Here is a 9,286-nt window from a genome sequence, read left to right on the forward strand (position 1 = left end):
GGTGCTTTGTCGAATGTCTGTAAGGGTTCCGGTGCTGCATTTATTGTCTGACCGTTGTCGGAATTTAAACTTGAAGTCGATTCCTGATTTTCTGATCTTTAGCTCGTGCTTGTTGGTTCAACATAGAACTGATTGTTGGCGTTGAGTTTTTATTTACGACGCGTTGTCCGGCGTAGTGTTGTTGAGTTATCCTTAAGAATATTTTTAGAAAAATATTCTCCAGAAACTTCTCAACCAAAAAAATAGGGAATAATTTATACTCGTATACCTTATTGGAGTAATTTCTGTGCCCGAATGAGCTGAATCGGCCTGATAATGAGCTGAACCGGCTTGATAATGAGCCAAAAAAGGCAGTAATTCGGCTTAAAAAATCCTCTGATCCTTCCGAATGTGCGGGAGAGGCAAGAATAGACAAGGGAATGAACCCTCGGTCGATTTGAAGTCGTTTCGATGTTCGATTCAGCTTCAATTTGAGTTCTGGTTCAAATCTGGTTCAAACTGGTTCAACCTGGTTCAACCTGGTTCAAAGCTGGTTCAGGACTGGTTCAAGACTGGTTCAGACTGGTTCATCCTGGTCTGGTCTGGTTCAGTCTGGTTTGGCCTGGTTTAGCCTGGTTTGGCCTGGTTCAGCCTTTTTTGAACTGATTTGGACTGGTCTGGTCTGGTTCAACATGGTTCGGTCTGGTTCAAGGCTGGTTCACATTATAAAAGGCTCTTTTTTCTCCTCCTCTAGGGCCGGCCCCCCCTTAACCTCTTTTTCGCTTTTCTCTTCCCTCGAGCATTCTTTCTCCCTCAAATCTTCACAATTGTCTTAGATCTAGCCTTCCTTTGGATCTTAGACTGAAAAATCTCTCAAAAATCTTCATATAAAAATTTCTCTCAGGCCCCTCGAGCAAGTTGTCTGAGCCTCTTTCAAGATTTGGTCTTTGTCGGATCTTCGAGCTTTCCCTCAGGTAAATCCTCCACAATTTTAGCATATTTTATGCTTAATTCAATTTATAAATTTGTGGGGTCGCATGTGAGGGTTAGGGTTTACGATTTGGCGCCTCGAGCTCCTCTTTCAGGGGGTAAAATTTGAAGCTCTGAGGGATTTAATTGCAATAAAAAGGGGAACTTTTTTCTGGATCTGATCCCTTAATTTATTTTGCAGGTCACCATGTCTCGTATTACGAGGGGTCAATCCTCTACCACGTCGGCTGATGGCGCGCCTCCCTCTTATGCCGGTGAGCTAGTTTTGGAAATTTACAAATTAGTCCATTTTTTCTTGGAAATTTGCAAATTAGTCCTTTTTACCCCCACGTTGTTCTCCTTGGTGAGGCAATCGGGAAGAGCCTTGATTCTCCTTGGTGAGGATCGACGCTTTAAAGATATGTTTTGCTTGGTCAAAACCATATCTCATAATAAATAAAGGGGCGTTTTGTCGCTGCATTGTGCCTTATAAGGCAGGGATATGTTTTTTTTGATATATCCTACCTTATAAGTGCATAATGTGGCCAAATCGTATCACCCTTTATAAGGCAGTGACTCTATCTTACCCATTCGTAGGATGAGTTCAACTTCCTTTTATAATTGAGACTAACAAATGTTTAAATGTTTGCTTCCAGTGGAATATCCTTCTGGAGCGTTCTCATCTCACGCAGTGTACGGGCGTCGTGGCGAGTATTATTCGACTTCCGACGATTTTTCCCCTATTCCAGTTACTCCTCAGTTTGCTTCGGGTATGTCGACAGAGGTTGCCCAAGTGGTGAAGGAAGGTGGACATCGAGCTCTTCGACAGTTGATTACAGATGCGCCTTTCGTGAAGAATGCCAGTTCTATTCAGCCTCTCAAGAAGACCGACTTTTTATTTGGCGACTCTGCCAGAGACCCGGATGCAGTGTTTATTGACGCCGAGCAGTGGCTTCATAAAACTGGTGGTGGTTTCATATATTTGCCGAAGATTCCTCGGCATCGTTCGTTGACTGAGCTCAGGCGTCAGGCTATGACACGGAAGATGTCGTGGCGCTTGACGGAGGAGCATGAGAGCGTTCACTGTGGCTACATCACTCATCAGGCAGCTTCTGGTTCGAGCAGGAGTCATATCACTGGATTGCATCATGGAGTATTGGGGTTGGATGCACCGCCGCGTAACGAGCTTCTTGCCTCTGCTTCTACTTTGAAGAATTGCCTCGCTGATTTAGGATGGGAGATGCCTGCGACGCGTCACAGATTTTATGACTGGGTCCATTCTTTGGACAAGCTTTGGTGGACTCGCATGACGAAGTACGTCTTGAGCCGATGGAGTGAGGAGTTGCACGCTTGTGGTCTATATGCAACCGTTCGTGCCACCATGTATGGTTTGCCTGTTAGCGCGAAGCATTTCTTTGCTTTGTGCGAGCTTTATACTCCAGATTCGAATACTTTTCTGACCCGACAAGGGGAGTTGGGCTTGGCCCTCCATGAGATGCATAGGATTTCTGGTTTGCCCATGGGACAGATGCTGTATCAGGAATACTTTTCCTCCAACCATGAATTGAGTCAGCTGAAGGATCGCATGCCCGACCGCTATGAGGCTTTATGGGACCTCACATGTCACTATCATATTGCTTTGGCGCAGTCTGAGCCTTTAGCGAGGACTAAGTCATTCGTGAGTCTGAAGCAGTTTGCATGCTACTTGTTCAGAAATCTAGAGAGCAATTCTGGCGAGGCTATTTGCGAGCTGGCACCACTCACTCCTTCAGGGGTGAATAATCTATTGAAGAAGATTGGCGCTCATTCCTATACCATTAGTAGTCCTGAGAGTGGCTTTCCTGCAGGGACCAAGTTTAAATCATTCTTATGGCATGCGACCGCACCGATTCGACCGATGACCCTTCTTGCTGGTTACCTTGCTATCTGGTTAAAGAAATGTGTGGTCCCGTATCAGTCCGGTGACGCTTTGCCCTTGGAAGTGCTCTACCCAGCAGTTCAGCTTGCCTATAAAAAGGAACTTTCACTTCTTCCAGTGATGGTGGCTAACATTCATCGAGGGCTTCGACAGATTTCTAGTGCTTTCACACGGAAGGAAAGTGAACCACCGGCTCAGATTCCTACTATTAAGGTGGAGCTTCCGTACACTTATTTGATGGCTTGGTTCGTCCTTCATCGTTCTGATATGATGTCAATACCGTATGCCACAGACCCCTCCGCTCCCCTACTACAGTTGTTTGAGAATGGCAAGTGGGAGGGGCGAGGATTCCCTGACATCAGACAGCAGCTACAGGTCCACAAGTGTTGGACGTTTTCCGCTTGTTTTCCGCAGTTCTCCGGCCGATACGGCGAGTGTCTGATTGATGAGGAAAAGCCGAGGGGGTATCGAACTCATTTAGACGTCGGCTGCTTTAACTGGCTGGTGAACATCAGGCCTAAGTTCAGTCTCCCGAGTTCTGAGCGGCAGTTGAACCTCACCTTCTTAAGCTGCAAGTGGTTGTTAGCAGCTAATAAAACTGTCCCCGTGAAGCCGATTGCAGAGCTAGAGGCTGAGGAGGCTTCTCAGGCCGATTCTCGTGTGATTTGGGAAAATGCTTCGGATTGACGAAGAGGGAAAGAAGATCTTTCATTCTGCTGATGAAGCTTCAGGCGGAGATCTTGAAGATCACGAGGACTATTCTGAACGAGGTCAGTTTCTTACTCTTTTCCTTTATCTTCCAGAATTATTAAGCCTGACAATGGTTTGATGTTTCAGGGACCACAGCTGACCAAGATGAAGAGTTCCATCCTTCTTCCCAGGCGAGACCTTCGATTGTTGTCCCTGCTGCTAGGCGGAAGAGATTAGCCCGCAAGCCGCGTGCAGTTTCGCGAGCATCTGATATGGATTTGGCCGGTGACGATCCTGCTAGTGATGGAGGTAACATCTACCCTATAGACCAACCTCTTGATCATTCAGAACTTTGACTCATACTTTTCCATCTCTATATAGGAGAGCGTGGGGAGAGAGAGATGAGTCCTGATCCTGCTTTTCATGATTTTACATCTTCTGGTGAGCCCGACTCACCGCACCAGGTAAAAAGGCCTGCAGACGTTGCCGACATTAGGGAGACCGTCAATGTAGGACCCGGTTCGATGAATCCAGGTACATCTACCATTAACAACAACTTCCGATGCGGGAGGCGGGGTCGCCCGACGGTCACCCCCTCCCCGAAACCTTGTCCAGAACTCCGCGCAACGAGAAACCCGGCGTGCTTCTCATTCCCAGGCGTCCACGCTGACGGCGAGAATACAACAAAAAAGGAGCCGTCGATCGGAGCAAAACAATAAAAAAAAAAATTTCACAAATGAACTCGTTGCGCGCTGAGCAAAAATGAGGGGTGGAACACGAGGACTTCCCAGGAGGTCACCCATCCTAGTACTACTCTCGCCCAAGCACGCTTAACTGCGGAGTTCTGATGGGATCCGGTGCATTAGTGCTGGTATGATCGCACCCGTCCACTCCCCTTCTCCTTCCCCCCTTATACGTCACCCCGCGCGCCTCTCCCGCCCTCCTGGCCCGCTCCCGGCGCCGAACGCAGGGAAACGCGGGCCCGGACCCCTCGCCGTCGCCCCGAACGCCGGGAAACACGGCATTTTGGCCGGACGAGCTTCCGCGCGCCCTCCCCGACCCGCAACTTCCGATGCGGGAGGCGGGGTCGCCCGACGGTCACCCCCTCCCCGAAACCTTGTCCAGAACTCCGCGCAACGAGAAACCCGGCGTGCTTCTCATTCCCAGGCGTCCACGCTGACGGCGGGAATACAACAAAAAAGGAGCCGTCGATCGGAGCAAAACAATAAAAAAAAAAAATTTTCACAAAGGAACTCGTTGCGCGCTGAGCAAAAAGGAGGGGTGCAACACGAGGACTTCCCAGGAGGTCACCCATCCTAGTACTACTCTCGCCCAAGCACGCTTAACTGCGGAGTTCTGATGGGATCCGGTGCATTAGTGCTGGTATGATCGCACCCGTCCACTCCCCTTCTCCTTCCCCCCTTATACGTCACCCCGCGCGCCTCTCCCGCCCTCCTGGCCCGCTCCCGGCGCCGAACGCAGGGAAACGCGGGCCCGGACCCCTCGCCGTCGCCCCGAACGCCGGGAAACACGGCATTTTGGCCGGACGAGCTTCCGCCCGCCCCCCCCGCCCCGCAACTTCCGATGCGGGAGGCGGGGTCGCCCGACGGTCACCCCCTCCCCGAAACCTTGTCCAGAACTCCGCGCAACGAGAAACCCGACGTGCTTCTCATTCCCAGGCGTCCACGCTGACGGCGGGAATACAACAAAAAAGGAGCCGTCGATCGGAGCAAAACAATAAAAAAAAAAATTTCACAAAGGAACTCGTTGCGCGCTGAGCAAAAAGGAGGGGTGCAACACGAGGACTTCCCAGGAGGTCACCCATCCTAGTACTACTCTCGCCCAAGCACGCTTAACTGCGGAGTTCTGATGGGATCCGGTGCATTAGTGCTGGTATGATCGCACCCGTCCACTCCCCTTCTCCTTCCCCCCTTATACGTCACCCCGCGCGCCTCTCCCGCCCTCCTGGCCCGCTCCCGGCGCCGAACGCAGGGAAACGCGGGCCCGGACCCCTCGCCGTCGCTTTATTTTTTTTTTTTTATGACAGATACTGAATATGAAAATTGACAGATATAAAATTCAGTACTATTGCAGTAAAATAATTTGTTAACTACTTAGATGCAAAAGGTTAACAAATTAAAACAGTTAAACAAATATGAAATTCGGGTGAACAGTAACAAATTTTTTTTTTTTAATATATATTTATTTTCAGATTTAAATTAACAGCAATAAATTATCTATCTTCTAGATTGCTATCAATAAACAATATTAGTTTAACTGAAAATAAATGAGTTATGAAAAATCAGGCCTGAACGGGGTGCAGTCGTGATACACTGCCCTAGAAGATAGAGGACCCGCCTGTCGCCCTGGCGTAGTTGATCCTCCCCCCTAGCGGTAAAAGCCCCCCGGAAACGGCCGGCCTCTCTACTCGGGCGCGAGTAGCAGAGCTTCTGCTCAGATGAAGATGATTGCCCAAAAATAATCCTCAAAATATGTAGCCGAAAATCTTTGAGTACTAAGAGTAGCAGAAGGAGGAAGAGGGAGCTATGAAATTCTTTGTGAATTTCTGTGTGTTTTCCCGAATGAACTCTGCCTCCTTATATAGCCTCATGAACCAGTAACCGATGCTGAATCTCCTCGTCCGTTGGGCGTAAATCACGCTGCCGTTACATAATAAATGCTGCCGTTACATAATAAATGCTGCCGTTACAAAAAAAAAAAAAAAAAGCTGGAGAAGCAAAACCCGAGTGCGGTGCGGTGCGGCGAGGCGTGGCGTGCGTGCGCGCGCGCGTGTGTGGAGAAAGAGCTCAAACACTAGTAGGCCCAAAACATTACTCAAAGCCCATTAGGAAGTGAACCATTATAAACCACTTGAACTTCTCTTCAACTTCCAATGTGGGACTATTCACAATTGCCTTTTCCTTAAGAAAATGCTAACATATCTTAGAACAACAGTCGTTTCTTTATTATTTGTACAACCAATTTTATTTGATCATCATAAGACTAAGAATAAATTATCAATATGCTACGTCGCTAATAACTTGCTGCGATGAGAAATTGTTTTAAATTGGATCATGCATTGTATATGTTTAGTGCTTGCTTAAGGAGTCTCATGGGTGGGTGAGAATTTGGCAACGAAGAGGTAAACTTGTCTTCAACAAAACACGGTGTTGGATTCCTTTGCAGCTTCCGCTAAGCTTCTAGGAGCAACGCGACTTTGAAAAAAATGGCCATAATTTCCTTTATGACCGCAAATTAAAGTTGCAAAAAAGATTTCAGTATTTAAAATTTTTTAAATCCTTGAACAAGAACATGACTTTTCTCCAAAGGGGGAAATTAAAGAAGTTTATAAGGATTCAAGGGGCCCCGGAGTAATGAACATCCATAACCATTTCTCAAAGAAAAAGCTAGGACGTACTAGCTAGGTCATAATTGAGCACAAGCTGCACAACATTATGTTTTGTTAGGCTAACCCCCTCGTCAACACGCCATTCATTAGGTTTAGCGTTGTTGTTTTAATTATTTGCCATTATTCTAACTTGTTAGCCAACTTGCATGGCCGATCACTGTTTCATCCAATTTTTCTTCGTACTCCTGGATAACCACTCCATTTTCTATACAAAACGATGCAGGAACTATAGTACTTTAAAATCTTCAAACTGCACTACTGAACAAATACAGGAAACAGCTTAAGATTCAGCCAGGCAAATTGGCGGTCGACCGCCGCGATCGACCGCGAACGTGCACAAGGGCAAGTAGGATTCGGAGCTGATGGCGGTTGACCGCGGATGACTGTATTCGATTTAACTCTCGGAAACTCTCGGGTTTGTGGTTCGGTCGACCGCCTCGGTCGACCGTGAACCTGCGCGATCGACCACAGTCTATTTGGGCTGGGCCTTTTGGATTTTGACCCGGTTCGTTTCTGGGTTTATATATAACTCAAACCTGATTGATTAGGGTAATGCAAGGACGATTTTGAGCAGTCTTTGTGAGAGGATTATTGCATCCAATTGTGGGAGAGTTGTGAGAGATCTAGAGTTTTGTTTTAGGGTTTGATCGGTGAGATTTGCAACTCTATTTGTATTCTCTTGATTTCTAATAGTAAGAACTCCTCCCCTTCTTGCCCCATGGACGTAGGCAACTTGCCGAACCACGTAAATCTCTTGTTCTTGCTATGGTTGTGTTTTGCTTATTAGTTGTGGTTTATCTCGAGTTATTGTTCGTGTTGCACAAGAATGTTTCAGCCGCGCACAACAACTACAGCTAACTGCACGTACGTACTTGAACCGATCGACATTTACCACGTAATACAGTTTACAATCACTAATCTTCCTCAGTTTTCGTTTTAGAAAAACAAATTAATGCTTCGGCGTGTCATATTTCATCAAAGAGAAAGCCATTGAAAAAAAAAAATTTCTTCATTATCATTTTTTAACGCCAATATGTCATGCCATTGTATTGCCACAAGAACAAAAGGCCACATTAATCCTTATGATTTATTTATTATTAGTTATTTTTATTTTTTTGGCGAAGGAAACTATATTGATTACTGGATTTGGATCCTCTCCACTACTAAAAAATAATGGAGGGACTACTACTTAGTCATAACTATTAATTATTTGGATTTGGATCCTCTCCACTACAAAAAAGTAGTGGAGAGATCACTGCTTTTAATCTCAATCGTTGATTATTTAGTAGGCGGTTATGATACAATCTAAATCTAACACTTATCATACCCCCGTGTATTGCACTCATTCCTAATTTGCACTAAAAGAAAAAATCACAACCATTAACTAGATAATCAATGACCGTGATTATGTAGTGGTCTCTCCACTGTTTTTTTTTTTTTTTGTAGTGAAGAGGATCCGAATCCTAATTATTTAGTGGGTGTATTATTATTTCTTTTTTGCATGCATTAGGAATTGAACGAGAATGGTTGAAAATAAACATTATGATTTCTTTACTACTTTTATGTAGTTAAGAGGATCCAAATTAAGGGCGGATCTATGTTGAAGGAAGTGACGTTAAGTGACAACACTTCCTCCAAAGATTCCTTTATTCCTCGTACATTTTATACATCCCTAGTGTAGGCTTACACACTTATCATACATCTCAATCTCCTTCTTAAGGAAACATGTCCAAGCCCCCCAGCTTAAGCTCAGAGACCGATCTTCAACAAAACCAAATAACACCTATCCAATGGGCCCTTATCCTACAGTAATTGATAAGATCGTTAACCCGTGCTGGTGATATGATGGAAATAAATTAACTTTTTCATTCTTTAAGATTTTATATATATATAGAGAGAGAGAGAGAGAGAGAGAGAAACTTATGTCAATTTAAGTTGACGTCCATTAAGTTTTTTAGTCATTGATGATCACTTGATTAAGCTACATTGTGGATAATCCGCTCCGTTGAACTTGATCTACATATTCAAAAACTCCAACACACCAAATTTGGGGTAAATCCGTCGTGGTTTGTGTTGTGCGCAGCGGAAATTTCGGCAGAGTTTCTGGTGCACAATAAGAGAGAAAGATCAATAATAAGAATTCCTGTCTCACCAAGGAAACAAGAATCTGAAGCGGATATCTCAACCAAGTGAGATATCAGCTCTTCCTCTAGGACTGCGCGTCGAGGGATCCTAAAAACTATTACAATGGCCACAAACTCAAACAACCAATTTTACGTGGTTCGGCAAACTACCTATGTCCACGGGGCAAGGAGGGGAGA

Source organism: Asparagus officinalis, chromosome 3 (genome assembly GCF_001876935.1).
Source record: "Asparagus officinalis chromosome 3, Aspof.V1, whole genome shotgun sequence".
In the NCBI taxonomy this organism is placed as follows: Eukaryota; Viridiplantae; Streptophyta; class Magnoliopsida; order Asparagales; family Asparagaceae; genus Asparagus; species Asparagus officinalis.